The 20,371-nt window shown below is 41.6% G+C and overlaps 1 long non-coding RNA gene across 1 annotated transcript in view; it reads right to left on the bottom strand.

Moving 5' to 3' along the window:
• The window catches only part of LOC309652982, a 122,858-nt gene extending 110,666 nt beyond the window's left edge, over nt 1-12,192 (bottom strand). The window contains exon 1 of the long non-coding RNA XR_014258941.1: nt 1,474-12,192. This is a non-coding gene — a long non-coding RNA (uncharacterized lncRNA). The remainder of the gene's footprint in view (nt 1-1,473) is intronic.
• Nucleotides 12,193-20,371: the final 8,179 nt, after the last annotated feature.

A 20,371-nucleotide genomic window follows, 5' to 3' on the forward strand; every position in this document is an offset into this window, starting at 1 on the left:
TTTCAGTAGTCATGAAAGATGAGTAAAGATGGAGAGACTGTTCTCAATTAAAGAAGACTACACACGATAGCTACATGTAATTTGTGATCCTAGACTTGACCCTAGATTTTTTTAAAAGATACAAATGACATTTCAGGGACAATTGGAGAAGTTTGAATGTGAAATGGATATTAGATAATATTATTGTAGCAACATTAAATTTCTTGGGTGTGACAGTGGTCTTGTGGATATGTAAGAGAAGGTCTATTTTTACGAGATGCATGCTGAAGCATTTAGAGGTAACGTGCCATGATATCTACAACTTACTTCATTGTCTGCAAAAAGAAAACAAAACATTTGTGTGTTGAGGGGGGAGGGGTAAAGATTAAGCAAATGTGGCAAGATGTTAAACAATTAGTGAATATAGGCATAGGTTATATGGAAATTTAGACTCACTTACATTGCCCCACATTTCACTTATTCTCTGTTCCTTTTTTTTTTTCCATTTAATAAAATTCCAAAGAGGGAAGGACCATTCCTAAGTAAGGAGAGATCAGCAACTGCTTTCCTCCCAGAGGGCATTTGCCAAGTGTGGGTAAGGACTGAGGATCAAGCCTGCCGTATGCAGAAAGACATTGTAGGGGTAAAAATAAATGAGGGAACCTTCTAACAGTTGTGTGGGCTGGCATGACTGACTGGAATCAAAAGGAACCCCAAACATATAGCTAGTTTTCTCCAACAGGCCTTTTGCTGAGTTCTGGGGCAGTGAGGGAGGCTGGGGAATAGAGTCAACTTGGTAGACTTAAACCCAACTGAATCATAATTACATTAAATATAAATGGACTAAACACTACAATGAAAAGACAAAGAAAGACAGCCCAGATGAAAAATTCAACACCCAATTATATGCTGTTTATAAAAGACAAACTTTAAATATCAGGGCACAGCAAAATTAAAAGTAAAAGGATGAGAAAAATACACTGAAAAGAAAATTCTCTGGCTATGTTAATGCCAGACAAAGTAGACTTTAAGGAAAGAAGTATTACTAGAGATAAAGAGGATGGTCCATAATGATAAGAGTTGACTCAACAGGAAGGCATAATGATCTTAAATCTGAATGAAGCTCTAATAACATAGCTCCAGTATATAAAAAGGAAAACTTGACAGAACTAAAAGTAGAGATAGATCAACAATCTTAGTTGCACAGATTTAAACTTCTGTCTCATTAATTGCTAGAACAAGTAGGGAAAAAAATCAGTGGAGATATAAAAAATTTAAATATACCATTAACTGACATGACCCAATTGACATTTGCAGAACACCTGTGGAAATCTCATGGAACATTAACCAAAATAAACCTACATTCTAGGGCATAAACTAGTCTTAATAAATCAAGGGTGGAAATCATACACAGTAAGCTCTCTGACTACAGTGGATTAAACCAGAAATCAATAGGAGAAATATACCTAGGGGAAAAAATAAGCAAAAGCTTACAGTTGATGAAAAGCATTTGGGTCCTTCATGCTTCTGCCACAGACCAGAAGAGGGGAAGCTGGTTGAATGATGCATGTGGGTCATCATTTTTCCTGCCTGCAAGTAGAGTAGAGTTCCTGAAATGGGATACATGGGTAGCGTGACAAGATATGTGCCTTCAGAGCAGCCTGCAAAGAGGAGACTCCCTAAATAACACCACCAGGTAACTTTCTGTTGTCACTGTCTGAGGGAATTGAGAGGAAGGGTGGTGAATTTCCTATCCAATGATAAGAGCCCTCTACATTCTGAAAATTTATAAATGAAGTGGAATTTACTTCAAATTCTTATGGGAGGGGAGATCTGAATGGGTATATAGATGAAACAAGATCAGCCACAAGTTGGTAATGGTAAACTAAGTGGCTAGGTACATGGGAGTTTGTTATACTATTCTGTCTGGTACATGTTTTAAATGTTTCCATAATAAAAAAGTTTTTTTAAAAAGAAAAGAAAAAAATCACAAAGAATTGGTATGGATAACTGGTTTGAGCCATGGGGGTGATAAGTGTCTCTTAAAAACTGTCCTGGGCAGAAGGCAAATGAGAAGGGACAGTTCCCTTCTTCCTTTTTCCACATCCAGAAATATAATCCACAGGAGGATGATGGGAGAACAACGGAAAGATACCAGCTGGTTCTGAATGAGAATGTATGGGTTGCACTCTGGGATGAGACTGGTTTCCAGTTGATTTAGAAATTGATTCCAGGGTCAGGAGTTTTAGAGGGAGCACCATAAATAACTTGCATAGTGGAACTTTGTGTAATAATCACTCTTTTGACATTTTCTCCTTTCCAGTTTTTATTTTTAAATGTATATAAAATTTCTCAGCCATGGGCCTAATGTTTTTTCCCTTCTTGCATCTGGTGCTCATGGTACTTAAAAGGCCAATTCTCTATTTTTAGCTTCTGTGGGTTTCAGCAATGCTTCCAGGTTCAAGGGATAAAGATTGCTCATTAATATTTGTTTAGAGGATGAGGTAATTTCACAAACCAGGCTGCGAAGATCAACAGTGTATTGAATCTGATGAAATTATGAATATCAGGTCTAGTGAGGAGAAGAAATTCAGTAGAATTATGCAAACTTATGGTGACATTGATATGATATATTTTATTAATCTCTTACAAACTGCATGAATTATTGGAGCATGTATATAACCATGTGGGCCATGCTTTAATAAGCACAGAGTTGGAGGCATAAATCAAAATCAAAATAATGGCGATTTCTCCACTCATGTTTGTGAAACCAAGAGATGCATGCAGCTTAGTGGCTGTATTAAAACACCCTTCTATTTATTCATGCTTTTGTTCACTTGATAAATGTTTATGAAGTCTCTATTAGTAAGCCAGCCACTTTATTTTTCAAATTAATGTCCAATTTGCAAAGATCTCCGATACCCTTCTTTGAACCCTAAAAAAATTAGTAAGGGGAGTAAAATTTCACCCATGAAAAAACTGAATGTTAGGATTCAGTTTGGTGGCAAAGCCACCTCTAACATTTGCTACCTGCTTGTCCCACCCCTAACTCTGCAATGGACTCATTGGGAAGGATAAATTGTAGCCTGGCCCTTACAGAAATCATGATCTAAAAATTGCCCAAACTCTTAAATACGGTTGACAGGGTCCTTCGTGATCTGGTTCCCAGTGCCTCATCAATGATACCAAACCAGCCATCCCCACCATCAGTTAGCTTTCTGTACTTCCCTCAGGTCACAGAATATTCCATTCTCTTTCTTGCCTCCTAGACTTCACACATACTGCTCCTACCTGCAACACTTTTCCCACATCCTCCTTCCAATGGCTAACCTTTGGCTCTCAGTTAACTTGTGTATCAGCCAGGATAGGCTAAGTCATGCCGCAGTGACAAAGTCCCAATCTCTGTAGCTTAAAACAACGGGGGGTTGTTTCTCTTTCACACAAAGTCCTTTGCAGGCCTAGCCCACCCTTTAGGTCAGCTTTCCTCCTTGGGCTGACCCAGCACTGCACCTCCATATCAGCTTGGGCCTCCACAGTCACTGTTGCAGGGGAAAGGGAGAGCTGGGTCCCCTACCAACCAGTGATTGCTCTGGCCTAGAAGTGACACATGTCACTTGCATTCACAACCCATTAGCAGAATAGTCACAAGCCCAAGGCCCTGCCTAACATGCAGTGGACAGGAGCATAAAATCTTTCTAGGTGCCAAGAGTGACAAAACCCAGAATTATCAATAAGATGCACTAACACTTATTACAAGGTACCACTTCCCATGAGAAGCCTTCCCTTGCGCTCTAAACAGATGGAACTGGTTTATTGAGGGGTCTCAATTTGTTCGTTTGGGTTTTGTTCAGTTACTGCTTCCCCCTTCTCTACTCGGTAGCAGGTCCTTTAAAACATCTTGACCAGTCACTTTTGATTATCAGAACAGTTTCCATTCAGCTTAAATACTCAGTCCTCTTCACTCTCAAATTTCAGTCTCGAGGTCAATTTCAAACTCATCTGATTCCTCTACCCCCAGGTCAGGCTTGGAATAGAGAGAGGATGGTGCAGTCTCTTTGTACACATTCCCTTCCTCCCTGCTGTAGAGACTAACTTCTCCATGTGCTCATTAAGTATTTTTTGACAAGACCAGGCCAGGTAACTTTAGTGTGGGAAGGTTTTAAGAAAAAGTTTTAAAGGGATTTGAAAGATAAGATGTACCTGTTTTCAGAAAGAAAATGGAAGATATTCCAAATAAGGGAAATAATTTGAGGGGTAAGTGTGCAGATAGAAAAATACTGCGCTTATGAATAGAGTTAGGTTTGTTTAAATAGAACAAAATGCTGATTACATACTGTATCAAGAAAGGACAAGTGCTTTATAGAATATATAGTTTCATATTAATTTTGTAGAATCAACTGCCTCCATTGTCTATATCTGGTGGAAATATAATAAGCTGTCAATATCAAGACATATGGTCTCAATTGTTATGGCAGGACTAACCTCGACCCACTTCCAGAATTCCTGGAACAGATAGACTTTCCAGGTAGAGATAAAGAGTATTGCAGTTCATTCCTTACAGCTATTGATGCAATCAAGGTTTGCCGAACAGTATAATTACCACTTTAAAGTTACTGTTGGTTCCCTCCAGTAACTCAGTATATGCTGAGTGAATTCTGAAATCATTTAGGGCCACACATTTGGTCATGAAATAAATTCCCTGACCATAGTTTATAACTGCCTAATTAAAAACATTATTCTTGCTGAAATTCTCTGTATACCTCTGTTCGGTGTTGCCTATCCTGGGTCCTTTTGTGAGTATTCCAGACCAGATGTAATTTACCTGGACTGGATAGGCATTTGTAAGTTATTCTTACAGAGATTTTCCCAGAGTTAGGGGAAATGTGTGTATGTGTTGAACTATGTATATTTGAAACAGAATGGTAAAGCTGATTTTCTGGATCACCTGTCTCCACAAGAAATTCTCTTCTTGGACCAGGCTATGCTGTTTGACTCCTTTGGAACTTTACATAATCAGTAGACTGCTTCATGTCTGTTGGGAGAAATGGCAAGACTTGAGTGTAGACTTAGTTAATGTCATCTGCCCTTGGAAAGTTGCCAAGTGGTGCTCCACTAGGAATAGAGTTTTCTCTTAGACGTGTCCTTGACTGGCTGTGGTTGATAGAGACCTGCAGAAATAAGTTATTTGAAGAATCTGGTTCACATCATTTCTAGTTGCGAGCTGCCATTCTCTCTCCATCATTACTTTTTGGAGTGAGAATTTGAGCTGACATTTTGTGCAGCCTTGAGTTTCCCTTGGTGTTTTCTTGAACTCTTTTTTCTTAAAATCCTAAAAAGTCATCACATATTTCCCCAAGTATTTCATACCACTGCCCCATGATTTTCCCTCTTTGGCCCACGTATATGTTCTATCATGAGGCAGTTACAGACGAGGCAAGAAAGGGTCAGCCTTTCAACGAGACAGGCTCTTAATGCTGTGAAGGAATTCTTGGCTTATGCCTCTCAAACTTCCAACATTCCTTTTATGAATGCAGACCTCCCTTGCTATCTGAATCTAATCCATTCCTGAAAGCATGTTGGATAGCAAATTTTCAGATAAAGGAAGCTTATAGTCTATTATTTTAAATGGCAAAAATAATAATAATAATAATGTATTCCCAGCCCACCCAAAATCCACAACCAATTTTCTTAAATATCACTAAAATATTCTTAAAGCCCTCTAAAACCATCCACCAAGGATTTCTACATAATGTAAAAACATTTAAAACATCAACTATCTGATTTTTTGTGTACAATACTCCATTATATAGCAGGGCTTTTCAAACTTTGGCGTACATCAGAATCATCTGGGGAGTTTGTTGAAGCATGGAATCCTGCGACCCAGAGTTTCAGATTCAGTAAGTCTGGGTTGGGACCCAAGAATTAGCATTTCTAATAAGCTCCCTGGTGATACTGACACAGCTGGTCCGGTCCAGGACAACATTGAGAGGAGGAATGTTGTGGAATAGATGAAGTTCATCTTTCTTCGAACTCAGTGAATATTACTGAAACATAAATAACTGTAGTGGAAATAAAATGTTCAAGATACTTTAAATAATGAGTGAAAATTTCACTTAGAAAAATAAAATGAAATAATATGGTAATTTTCAAATTCTGGTTATTGACCAATGGAAGAGTTGCCTGAGCAGTGTCTGGTGGCCAGAGGAAGGAGATGGAAGCTTCAGTCGCAGTTGGGGTTTGGGGTTGAGTGAAAGACTGAGTAGAACGGTAGATGTGTCACATCCTACAAGTCCAAACACAAGGAACTGGGGACAGCTATCTCTGATTGGCATGCAAGACTCTGGAAGTGGTTGTGGCTCTGACCCGTCATCTGGAGCTGTAGATGAAACAGTGTGTAGGGGGAAAACTCTCAAATGAACATCTGTTCATATTCTCTTTGCTGAAGGTTATACAGCTCCCGATAGCATAAGACAGGGCTTGTCATTGCATTTCTGGAGTGCGGTGCTTTCTTTGATATCATGATCACATTCACTTGGCTGCAGCAATGGTTTTGTGCGTGTGATCGGCTTTTTTTTTTTTTAAATTCCGCACATGGATCCTCTTCTTCCCTTTCCTCCAAATGATGATGAACATGAAGCTGAATGAGTACTACTTTCTGAGAAGACATTTTCACTTAATAACTGGGAACGCTGATCACCTGGATGTCGGTGGTACACATTTAAATAAGTATCCGTATCAGGCAGCCACTGAGATAGGACTGCAACATAATCTACATTCTCTTACCTGGACTCACTTGCACCTTAAACAAGCTTTCTGGCGTTTGTTTGCTGGTATGCAATAACAGGTTTTGATTCAGACAATAAATCTGGAATTTTTGCAAATCATTTTAGTGGGTAGCTGGATAGTGAGTTTAGATAATGAGGGACACCTGGGTGAATTAAACCTTTACTGCATGGTAGGCATAGGCCTGGGTGCTGGGTGTATCGTAATCAACACAATAAATATGGTGCTGCCCTCATGGCCTTACAGCTAGTGAGAGAGCAAGAGAGAGAGAGAGACAATAAACCAGCAAACAAATAAAATGTAAACCACTGCAAAGTGTGATAAAGACCAAGAGAGGAAAATAACAGGATGCTATTAGAGATAATAATGTAAGGATGGGGAAGGGGAGGGGAGCCCTTCTGAGAAGGTAACGTCTTATTTTTGCTTTTGTTTTTATGGAACATTTTGTTTTGAGGTTTCTATGGAAAGGTTTAAAGTGCAAAAAAGTACCAGGAAGAAAATAACATCCACCCACATTCCCACCATCCAGAAATAACCTCTCAGCATTTTGGCTGTGTTACTTCCAATTAAAGCTTGTAAAAGATGTATTTTGCTGCTGCAAGGAGCAGTGGATTTAATGGAGAGATCAGGGTTGCCTGGCTCAGTAGTTACTGCGGCTGTGGGGTAAAGGGAAAGTGACAGAAAGGATTTGGTATATACCCGGGCTTGGGGATGATTGAGTAAGTGGCTGAGAGTGGGAGAAGGAAGCAAATAGGATGAGTCCCAAGTGTTTGGCATAATCAAATAGCTGATGATGATGTCATTAGGGAGACAGGAAAGGGGTGTTCTGATTTCATTCTTTTCCATGTGGCTGTCCAGCTTTCCCAACACTACTTGCTGAAGAGACTGTCTTTTCTGCATTGTATATTCTTGCCTCCTTTGTCATAGATTAATTGACCATAGGTGTGTGGGTTTCTTTCGGGGCTCTATTCTGTTCCATTGATCTAAATGTCTGTTTTTGTGCCAATATCATGCTGTTTTGATTACTGTCGCTTTGTAGTGTAATCTGAAGTCTGGAAGGTTATTCCTCCAGTTTTGTTCTTTTTTCTCAGTATTACCTTGGCAGTTCTGGGTCTTTTGTGGTTCCATATAAATTTTAGGATTATTTGTTCTAGTTCTGTGAAAAATGTCATGGGTATTGTATTAGGGATTGCATTAAATCTGCAGATTGCTTTAGGTAGTCCAGCCATTTTAACAATGTTAATTCTTCCAATCCAAGAGCATGGAATATCTTTCCATTTCTTTGAATCACCTTCAGTTTTCTTTATCAATATTTTATAGTTTCCAGTTTATAGCTCTTTCACCTCCTTGGTGAAGTTTTAGCCAAAGCTTAATAGAAGTGGTGGGAAACCCCATCTTGGGATTCTTTGGCCAAGACTGATGGTGAATTACTGTGGTAGGCAGACTGTCCCCCCAAAGATGTCCATGTCCTAATCCCTGGAACATCTGAGTATGTTATCTTACATGGCAAAAGGGGCTTTGCAGATGTAGTTAAGACTATAGGCCTTAAAACAGAGAGATTATCCTGTATTATCTTGATGGGTCCAGTCTAATCACATGAGCCCTTAAAAGCAAAGAACCTTCTCTTAGTGGAGGCAGAAAAGATGCTGCACCATCACCGGAATGAAGATGGAGAAGGCAGTGTGGCGAGGGATGCAGATGGCCTTAAGGAGCTGAGAGAGATTGCTAGGTGACAGCCAGCAAGGACATGGGGGCCTCAACCCTATAACTGTAAGAAACTGGATTCTGCCAATGACCCAAATACTGGAAGCAGATTCTTCTCCAGAACCTCCGGAAGAGAACTCAGGCCAGCCAAAAATCAAAGTGAATGTCACTAAAACTGTTTAACACAAACCACAAGTTGAAAGATGAGAAACCTGGCAAGTTTTGGTGTTCAATTTACTTCTGGAACATTTAGCCTGACTGTTGACTTGCGAAATATGAGTTGTGATGGTGACAACTTAGATGATGTTCCTTTCTACAGAGTCCTCCAACATAATAAAGGGAAATGCTGATGGGCATCAGAAGTTATTACTCCTGGCCAGCCCTGTTGTAAAAATATGACACAGAGCTATGACTATTGCAAAAAAAATGTTCAAAATGAAATGAATATTTGGAAAAAAGAGGTTTAACTATCATCAAGACAATTTTCTTCTGTAATAGATGTATGAGAACAGCAGGGACTTTTGAGCAATTTATCTTGGTCATTTCCCATGGATGTTAGGCTAAACAGTTGGGCACATCCACAGCCTTAATGCTCTTCTCAATTTCCCAGCAACAGATTTCTAACCAGGAGTCTCATTAGGAAATACCTGCATTTTAGAATCATGGTATGATCCTTTAAAAGGCTTCCATCTGGGCATATTTTATTAACTCGAATAACAGAAACTAACTGTACTTAAGCAGAAAATGCATTTATTGCAATAATTTATTAAATAGTTCACAGAATTAACAGGAAGATTTGGAGAATCAGCTCTGACAATGAGCAGTCAACAAAGGAAGCCAAGCAGTTGGATCCACCGCTAAAATTACATCACAGGAAAAGTCGATTAAAGAAGCCACTTCTGAACCACCAATGCTGCCCACCCACCCCCTGACTGTCACTTCTGGAAGCTGGCTACTGTGGCTGCAGCTGCAAAGAATTCTGAACTGTTCCCCATTATCTCCAGATCCAAAATCCCAAGTGGACAGATTTAATTTTTCTCAGCTTAGATAACATGCAAAAAATTTTAGCCACCAAGGGTCAGGAAAAGCACATAATTTGAGTTTCTTCAGTAGGAGGCAGGACTGTTTTTCCCTCCAAGACTCACACTGTGGGCCGTTCCCCAGACATAGAAAAGGGTGCAAGGTAGACAGAGCTTTCCACCCCTCCAGCTGTCCAACACCCCAGAAGACTCATCTTCTCATGTGTCTTTTTTTTTTTTAAGAGCTCCCACTTCAAATAATGCAACCTACTCTATTTCCAAAGAAAATATCCTGCTATTTCATCAGTCACTTCTTCTAGCCCTCGCCCAGGGCACCTGAGGGATATCTGTTTCTCTCATAATCCCTTCTCAACCACCATCACACTCTCTGTGCATTAGTGAAGTAAAGGAAAAGGAAAGAAAGGGCAATCACTTCAAAATGTGTAAATAAATAGGTGGCACAGTGAGGAAGAGAATCTGGGTAGAGGCTATGGTCCTTGTTTCTGCACCTGATGATGAGGTATTTATGACTTCCATCCGCTATTACCCCTTCATGGTCCCATTATGTTCAGCCCCACCTGGGCTGGCTGCAGTGGTATGCTGGTAAGGCTTAACCAGCTCTCTGAAAAAATAGATATTCATTACAAATTTTACTAATATAGAGGATGTTTAGCACACACTTTAAAACTAATAATAAAATATACAATGCTCTTTATTATAAATTCCATATAGCCAATTGATTGTCAATGGTTGGGGTTTTTTTGGGGGGGATGGTTGTTTGTTATTGCTGTTGTTGTTTTTACCAGCCTATGGTCATAGCTCAACCATGATTTGACAAAATCAGAGTAGAAATAAAGGCTTGGGTACTGTCTGATTCAGTCAGGAAGTTGCTTGAGTCATCAACTAATGAGTGTAGTTCTGACATGGATATTGGTTGATCATTCTGTTTGCATTAACAAGTAAGATGGAAGTAAAAAAATTGAAGATATATAATGGAACTTCATTCCTTCATCAGTGACATGAATGACTGCTTTACTGGATCAGATAAGTTTTGAAATATTGGAACAATATTTCCTCAAATTTGTGTGTGTGTGTGTGTGCGTGTGTGTGTATATATATGTATAATCTTGACTGGAATTATAAATTTTAAATATTATCTCTAAGTGTTAAAATATTCTTCTGGATTAAGTTATCATTAGAATTATTATTTGTACACAGTTGACCAAAACAACATAAATATAAATGTTGACAATCATAAGACACAAAAGCAAAATGTAATTGAAATTGAATTTCTTAGTTATATGGAAGTGGCTGACTTTTAAAAAATTAGCTCATGTATCCATGGATGAATATGACTTATTGCTAGAATGAGGCAGGGTTCGGCAACAATTCAACAGTTTATTCTATTTTTTCATTGTTATAGATGTGAGTTCTGAAATCTTACTCACACAAATAAGTATATAGGAATGGAAGAGTTTTGCCATACCAATGTCACTCAACTTGTTGAACTCTTTCCAAGTATGTGCTAAGTGTTATGTGGTGATCTATCAACAAAAATTATTTTTAATAATGTACCAGCTCCCAGCTCATAGGATTTTCAACTTTTTTAAAAGCAAAAACTTAGAACTATATGACTTGAGAAATTGTCATCTACTCTTTGCATCATTTACTTTCTCCATTTCAGAAAGTATACTAAAAAGACATTACTACGACTTAGAACAAGTAAAATTAATAGTTGTGTGATTTCTCCAACAGGAATCTCCTTTAGAAAAGTTTAGCAAGTTCTTTTAACTATTTTTCACCACACTATAAAGTGCTTTTATATTGGCACATGCTTTAATTACATTTTTACCAAAAGCTTGAAACTGCAGCTTTAGCTCATTCAAGTTAAAGTGTCTGCCATATCATCTAAGTGGGAAAGCCCATCCTCATTGTCAAACCAGTTGGTCAAATCAGACTTGTCTATGTCTTTTTCCACATGGCATCTCATGTTGACTTGGGCTTCTCCCAGTGTAGTGGTCTCAGGTAGTTGCTCTTCTTACAGGGCGGCTGCCTTCCAAGAGGCAGGAAGCAGGAAGTGCCTGGCCAGTTAAGGGTTACACGTAGAACTGGCATGGCGTCACTTCTGCCCTATTCTATTGACCAAAGTAGTCACTGGGCCCACCCAGATTCAAGGCGGTAGAGAAATAGACTCTTCCTCTTACTGGGGTATTTGCAGGGTCACATTTTCGAACACCATTGGGATGGGAGATAGCATTGCAGCTATCTTTGGAAAATAAAATCTGCCACAGTTGCTGAGAATATGTTTCATCAATACTCAGGAACTGAAGAAACAACCTGGGGGTGGGTTCAGTGTCTCAGGTATCACCATGGGGTGGACTCCTGTCCAACATCCATTTATCTTCTGACAAATCTAACTAAAGAGCCACAGTAACTCTCCAGGTCCTCAGGAATTAGTGTTATCTTACAGCCAGTGTCCAAAAATCCCCCAAAGATGTATGTGAGTCCCTTTTCCCAGCATGTATTTACTATGGTAAATGATGAAGTCTCTCGATGAGGGCTAGAAGGAAGATCCAGGAGATACTAGGGAGGTCTTTGCAGGGTTCCTTCTTGGTGCATGCAGCCTCTCCTTCGTTCAAGGAGCTCTGGTCTGGGAGCTGGGTGACTCAGATTTTAGAACTGGGTGAGAGGTCTCAACTCAGTACTTTTATTTGGGGGCACATGCCTAACCTCTGTTAAGTGGATATGGAGTTTTGTTGTTGTCATCAGAGTCAAATAGGGCCTTGGTAGACCACCCGTGATCTTCAGACCTGGCAATCCCATGGTCATTCCATTACTGCCAAAGATGCCTGTGGCTCAGACCCTTCTGATTCCCACTCTAGTAACCATGATCATCTTGCTTCTGATGGTTAAGTAGTGCCCCTTGGCCTCTTGATAGTAGGACACATTGATATCGGGAAGCCCATTTCCACATATCATCTCCTGTCAGTAATTCTGGCCTACTGAGAAGAGCACTCCCCTCACCAGTTGATTTCTCAAGGCCATGGGAAGGGACTGTCTTCTGGGTAGTTCTCAAGTGACATTAGTGGAAACACACCAAAGAATGAACTCAAGCTTTACTATGTCCATAAGTCTTTAGAATCCTTGCAAATCCTTGCATCTCAACCTCATTTAAGGTGAGCCCCAATTGAATCAGGTTTTAGTCCACCAACTAAGTAAACTATTAGAACTACTTTCAGCTTCTATTTTTTTTCTTTTTAAGAAATTTTTCTTTTTTAAATTTATTTATTTATTTTTGGCTGCATTGGGTCTTCGTTGCTGTGCGCGGGCTTTCTCTAGTTGTGGCGAGCAGGGCTACTCTTCGTTGCGGTGTGCGGGCTTCTCATTGCAGTGGTTTCTCTTGTTGCGGAGCACGGGCTCTAGGCGTGCGGGCTTCAGTAGTTGTGGCACGCGGGCTCAGTAGTCGTGGCACGTGGGCTCAGCAGTTGTGGCTTGCGGGCTCTAGAGCGCAGGCTCAGTAGTTGTGGTGCACGGGCTCAGTTGCTCCGCGGCATGTGGGATCTTCCCGGACCAGGGCTCGAACCCGTGTCCCCTGCATTGGCAGGCGGATTCTTAACCACTGCACCACCAGGGAAGTCCTACTTTCAGCTTCTTTAGCTAGGCTACAGGATCCAGAATCTCTGATAACTGGGCCCATATTGATGAATTCAGCCTAATATAAAGTATGTCTTTCCGTTTTTGGTCTAGCGCCCTCATTTCTAGATATATTCCCCAAATTTTTGTGAACAATCTACAATTATTTTGGTGTATAAGCCTTCTTCTGGGGTACTTGATCATTGGCTACCAGAACATGCTGATCTGACTCTAGGGATCAAAGGAGTAGAGAGTGAGAATTGGTTTTCTATTGAGTTGCTTGCTTTAGAAAGTTAGGAGACAGAAACCACATAGTAATTTGGGGGGAAATTTGAAGGATTACTAACTAGTAACAGGAGATTAGGTGCTAAATAGTATGGAGATCTTTAAAGAATACAGGAATGGTGGATATAGGGAGCAGCCACTACCTCTAAGCTAAGACAGAACACCCAGGGAAGGAACAAATCTGGAAGAGGCTCCATCCACCAAGCCTGCAATTCAGACCTTGGTGGAGGGAGCATGACTGTAGTCCTGGATTGCAGAGAAGTTCCCTGAGATCTGCAGGTCAGATGGGGCAAGCAGGAAACAACTGCTGGAACGTCAGTGAAACTCGCTAGGAAGCCAACTGTTGAGATACTGGTGGAACCTTCTGGAAAGCACCAGCAGGGGTGCACTGAAACTTGCTGGATAGTGAGCCCCACTGGGTGTCTTGTACTTCAGCCACTGGATGCTGAAGAAACAAGGCAAACACACCAGGATCAGGAAGAGAAGCCCCTTCCTCCTGCAGTGCACTTGCAGTACCCCTCTACTGTCAACCCTTAGGATCATACTAGCTAGCAAAGGAGAAGTGTTTACAGGGTCCAGCTCTAGAAGACAATGAATGGACAAATGGGTAATTGGCACCAGAATGACCTTGTCAAACAAATCCCTGAACTAACTGGACCTACAGCCAGTGATCCTACCATCTTTTCATATTTCCCTTTTAGGTCCCCATTGTCCTTTCTATCCAGCTTAATTTCTTTGGTCAATCACTCCATTCACCTACCCTGGTTAAATCCAGCTGTCTGCCTAGTCCATTTCTGTGCTCACACAGCTTAATGTGGCTGGATTGTTGCAGTCTGGGTCCTAAAGGAAGTAAGCTGTAAATACAAGAGGTGATGGTCAGAGAATGGATCTTTGAATCTGAGACTATGGAGGAGTTGCAATTTTGGGTGACTATTTTAAGGTCTGTGTATGAACATGAGAATGAGTGGCTGAGGTAGTGTGGACAACGAGAGAGGTCAAGGAACTGAGAAACTAGGATATAGAAAGGAATATACCAATACACATACATCATATACCTGAATCCTCAAGAAAGACAACAGTACTGGAGAGAGCAATAGAGTCAGGAGATAAAACCTTCAATAAATGTAGGAGAGTGGCCACCTGCAACAAGGAGGGCTGGTGGGAATGTAGTCTGATGTGAGACTCCAATTTGGAGGGAAGAGGGAGGAAGAATGGTCTGGAACTGGCCATGAGGAGCAAAGAAGACATCTAGGCATCTCCATGCCCTGTGCTGTATGAAAGATGGGGATGAAAAAGAAAAACAGCCACCATTTGAAAGGGTTGCAGAGGAAGCAATGTACTCATGCAAAAGCCCTGAGGCTTTCTAACAGTTTCTGTTAGAACATGCCCTGTGCTCCATTGGGGAACCCTGTGCTAAGGGGTCATTCAGAAAAGAAACTGAAGCCAAGGGGGTTCTGCTGATGACCAACTAGGGGTTACAGAGGGCACCTCGAAGGAGCTGGGAAGGGGTGGGAGGTGGGATCTGAATAGGGGATATGCAGAGCCATGAGGGATTGAAGCACAGAAGATGAGGGTGATGTGGCAGTCTGGGCTTCCTGTGATGAATGAAGGACACAATGAGATTCGTCCCGATGGTCCTAAGGCAGATAATGGTAAAGGGGTGTGAGTAAGGGGAGGGCGAGAGAGATGGGGGCCTAGAGCTGCTTGCCTCATCTCTCCTGCCAGGAGAGAAATGATTCTTCTCATGAGGGAGGGTTTCACTCTTGATGCTGCCAATGGAGATGTGGCAGTCCAAGGAGGAGCACGTCTTCAAAGAGGACATTATTCCAGGTGACCCTAGATGAGTAGTTTGCTCGTTTGCCAGTGGCTGCCACAGTCCCACCCCTTAACACTGCCTTCAGACTCAACTAGGACAAATAGCTCCCTTCAGATAACCTCCATTTCCCTAAGGCTATTTGTTGAAACTCATGCCCAGATACCAACTTATGTGTGAGTCAAGGTTTATGATTGTAAGCAGTAGATACTGACCCATCACTGGAAGGATATTGGATAATTCACATATTCAGTGGCAGTGCTGGAGAAACAGGCTTGGAAAAACAGTAAGAGAAAGAGGTGAGCATGACAGAAAAACATGCCATAGAAAAGTTTGGTTAGGACATCAGTGTACCACTGCCCCGTCCTGAGCCTTGCCTCAGACACTGCTGCTATTAGACTGGGCAGGCCACTACCATCAATCTAGAATGATTTCTAAATAAATTCTAAACTGTTCACTGTTCCTTTTTCCATACTCAAATGGCCTGCCTTCACGCAGCCCACACTCTAGCTCCCTATGGAGGCAAGTATTTATCCTTTCTGTGTGGGAGGCAGGGAGAGATTCAGAATGACTGCACCTCTAAACGAAGAACTGGATACGGTTGTTGGTCAAAAAGGGAAATCTGTTTCTAGTAAATAACTTGCAGGATCCCATATTCATTTCCATGGAAGAACAGCCAAAATAGTTTATAGCTAATAGTTTATATTAGTATATAGCTAATAGTTTATATTAATATATAGTTAATAGTTTATATTAGTCAAAATAAACTTCAGCTCTGAGTAACAAAACCCCCGAAGGACAAGAAAGTGGTTTTGTTTTCTCCCTTCAGAAATGTAAGCAGCCCAAGTCTACTATTTTGGCTCTATGGACCTAGGCTCCTAACAACATGCAGCTTCTACCTCATGGTCCAAGATGGCCACTCCTGCTCCAATAATTACATCTGCATTGCAGCTAGAAGGAGAGAGGAAAAGAGGAGGAAAGAAGTAGCTGACCTCTCCCTTCAGGGACATTTACCACGAATTATAAATACTGTTTTGCTTAATGACCCTTAGCCGGAATTTAGTCGCAGGGCCACCGTGATCTGCAAGAGGAGTACTTGTGCAGCCAGTTGAAATTCAGAGGTTTCATTACCGAGGAAGAGGAAGGAAAGTGAATATCAGTGGACATCTACCTCTCTCTGCCACTTTCAAGACATTTTTACATTTAGAGGTGAAACTACCTTCTCCCTTTTCTGTGCTCCCATCACCCCCAAATCACCGTGGCAGGGAAGCCATTCAATGGAAGAGACTTGCTTGCCACCCTTCAATCTCAGGGCATCTCAGGATATCATATAATGATATACTCAACCACATTTCCATTGCTGGTGCTTTCATTTCCTATTCCTTCTTGATGCTGTTACCTCATTTGCCATTTTCACTGCAGAGCCTAGCAGGCTACCAAATCATTGATATCGATTACACATTATATTCAAGTTCTCTTTCTCTTTTGCTCTTTTTATCAATTTATTCAAGGGTGCTTTCTTATTGAACTGATACTTAAGCCCCAAGTCGTGTACAGTTTTGCAATGACTTACATAAACAAGACTGACAGTCTCCAGTGCTTTGGGGTCATGGGGTTTAACCATGAGGATATTTTATTGGAGCTTTCAAAAAATCCTAATAGATGAAAACATGCTGCTTTTACAGAAAAGGGAAATCTGGGTCTAATCAACTGATTTCTAGGGATACATCTATTTTAAAAATAAAAACAAGCCCTCATACTGATAGTAATCTTGTGTGTTAATTGTATATGGAGAGCAAGTATTGTTAATCATGTAATATTATCTATACTTGTATAGGTATGTTTTTTAATATATTTATGTAGAACTATATTTACTATAGATAGATATAGGCTTCCCTGGCTTTATTGCTATAACGTTTTGATGAAAATGTAGTTTGGAAAATATGAGGGGATGGGGATATTTGTGAAATTAATTGACATAGGATGCCCTGTAGAATTTCTAGTTGTTAATTTATTTTCATCGTGAATACTGTTTCAAAATGGTTACCCTTGTAGGAAAAAACAAGGATGCCACTTCTCTATCCAAAAGATATTCTACCCCTCATTTGTAAAGGGAAAATACCAGGAATAATTCACTTTCTGATTTAAAGTAATGATGTATATTTAGCCAGTTACATCTTCAGTAGAAAATGTCTATGATCTACAATAAGAATTTCATTTTTTCCATTTGTACCCTGTACCTCACCCATATCCTCTTGGCTTCCACATTTCATCACATGACCCAGCTTCCAACCTGCCGGTCACCACATAACCTTTGTCGTGGGGCTTTCCCTGACCTGCGAAGTGTACTTTGCCAGCTGGTGTGGCAGGTGGCCCTCAATCAGTGATGGATGGGAGCTGGCACCTAAATACTCCAGCTTCCTCGCTCGAGCTGGGACCACTCTGGAGCGTGTGTTCTCTTCAGACTCTGAGAGCTTCCCCTGCGGGATTAAGCGCCAGTTACCCGTCATTATAACTAGCTTCACAGCCTCCTTCTTCAGCTGCCTCCCCTGCCTTATTTCATCTTCCCAGCCTCTGCTGGTATTTCCTTCCCTGCCCAAATAAGCTACCTTTACTTAATTCCTTGTCTCAGAGTCTGCTGCTGGGGAAAGAAATGAACACAGAAGCAAACAAAAAGAAATGCTTATTGATTTGCTTATTACCCTGGAGGAATCTGGACTGTGGGGGATTTAAATTAAATCAAAATGACTTGAAGCATGACTTAAATCACTAGATGGATAGATTGATTCTACATCACTGTTGATAATTTTTTCCCTATAATTTAGCTCTCCATATACTCATCAAACATGGCACTCAGTGTAGCCCTCAGACATACTCATAGAAACTCTGGAAGTGTCTGAGTGAAGGGACTCCACACTGCAGTATTGTTTGCTCCAACAGGGCCTGGCCCTGTACTGGATCGAGGCTCATCGGGTTGTAGGCTTCGTTTTGAAAACACATGAAGCATTTTAAATGATTGTTTCTCTTTCTAATAGAGCATCCAGGATTGAAATGCAGATCAGCCTCAGTTCAGAGACCAGACTCTTGACTGTGCAAAACCTGGGTACTGGCCCCTGAAAGCTAAGAGCAGGAGGGAGGGCTGCTCGGAGCTGCTTGGCGGGCCAGGGCTGCGTTAATCTAGCTGGAGTAAGGAGAGCAAATAAGGGATTAAGAAAGGGCTGGGGCCTGAGTCACCCCAGGGCAGTTCCAGGTCACATGTGCATTTGAGACTATGTGACATTTAAATGTCTCGGGTCACCCCAAGCCAGATTATCTTTTAGTCCTCGCTTGGCTTCACCACATGCACTTGAAAGCTCTCCCACATCCTCCTTAATACCCTTCAGAAGAAAATAGATGATGAGTGTTCGATTGTGCATGAAACAGATAGGCTTCCCCTGCTCAGCCAGACCGCAGAGAAGCCACGGAATCTTCTTCGGTCACCTCTACTTTAGAGCAAGTGCACTCACACTTTCCTCCTCTCCCCTTCCTCTCTCTCCCTGTCTCATGTTGTTTCATTCTCTCTCTCCCTTCCCCCTTCCTTCCTACTCACCTTTCTCTTTACTGCCTCTTATGCAGCAAGACAGCTCTGAAGTTTAAAAGCAGATGTGCTTTGACTGTCTTTGTTTGGGTGAAGTCGTGTGACACCAGGCCGTTCCCCACTCCCCAACCCCCCACCCCGGCCAGCCCCCCTTCACAGCTCCCACCTCTCTTGGACCCGCTGACCTTGGGTCTGGGTCTCTGTAGAGCTCCTAGTACATCAATAATCAGGTCGAGTGCAATCAAGCCTCCAGAGGAGAAGTCAGTCGTTCTGAAAATCTGATTCCCAGAACACAGCAAGTGATTTCTGCTTATTACTGGGATCAAAAGTTGGCACATAACCATGCTGTCCGAGGACGAGAGACTGTTACATAATCATCCTTCGGCAGACACAATGAGGTCACATGTTTGCCCATCTAATCGCTGATCGGAGACATGTTTGATTGCAGATAATGTGCTTGCTGGCCCACAACTTAATTACTGAGTGTCTGAATCAACAAAGCTTTCAGATGTAGGTCTTGCCTAATGGTGCATCTGTTAGAGATCATTGCCTCTGTTCGGCCTCTAAATGAAAGGTCTGGGGGATACCACGGGCCATTGCCAGCGCTGTTCCCCATGACCTCTCACTGACAAACATGCCAATTCCCACAGTTTATTTTCCAGCCAGCAATAGGCATTACTGTTTAGATCCGGGGCCAAATGGAACGAATGACTCCAGGGTGGCAGATACTGGTAAAGCCTCTGGTAGAAAGAAGCACGCTCTCCAAGGAAATTAATGCCACAGTCATTTTGGTATAGTATCTGCAGCTAGAGTCCAGTTATACAGATGGGAAGGTTGCAGAGCCACAGAGAGAGTGGGGTTCCTTTCCCAAACTGGTGAAGAAAATGTCGGGAGAAGTCTAGGGAAATAAGCAAGCAATGAGTAAAGTAGGGTCACAATGTTGAATCTATAGGTTGGGGGTCCCAGCAGTTCACCACGATCTAACTACAGAGTTTGGAGCCCATTGGGTCTCTCATTAAGCGACATCTCTCTGGCTATTTCCTCCTTGTGAATTACCCACCACGTGTGTGTGTGTGTGTGTGTGTGTGTGTGTGTGTGCGTGTGCGTGTGTGTGTGTGTGTGTGTGTGTGGTTTGCCTGTATTCCAAGTGGAGCTCCCACCCTCCCCCTCCTCAGCCATCATTATCACAACCATGATACCTGGCAATGACTTCAAGATTTGGAAAACACTAAGTTTGGGGCGGGGTGTTCGTCTGTTTAAGATTTAAGGAGTCTTGGTCTATGCACAATTGTTATTAATCACTGTAGACGGCTATGCCTGTTTCCTTGCCTGCAAGTTTAAATAAAGGCGACATACCATTTTCAAGACATTATAACAAAGTTGGACTCACCCAGATGATTTTAGAACACTAGGCAAAGGCCTAATTTCCAATACTAAGCAGAAATGTCCATGCGCTGGTGGGTATCCAGCCCCCTAGAAGTGGGTGAGGGAGGGTGAGAATTGCCTGAACCCAAAAATCTTTGTGTGGCTGGAGCCAGAAGACACAGTATAAAACAAAGCTGTAAATAAACCTCAAAA

The sequence above is a fragment of the Balaenoptera physalus genome, assembly GCF_965194825.1.
Source record: "Balaenoptera physalus genome assembly, chromosome: X".
Taxonomy (NCBI): domain Eukaryota; kingdom Metazoa; phylum Chordata; class Mammalia; order Artiodactyla; family Balaenopteridae; genus Balaenoptera; species Balaenoptera physalus.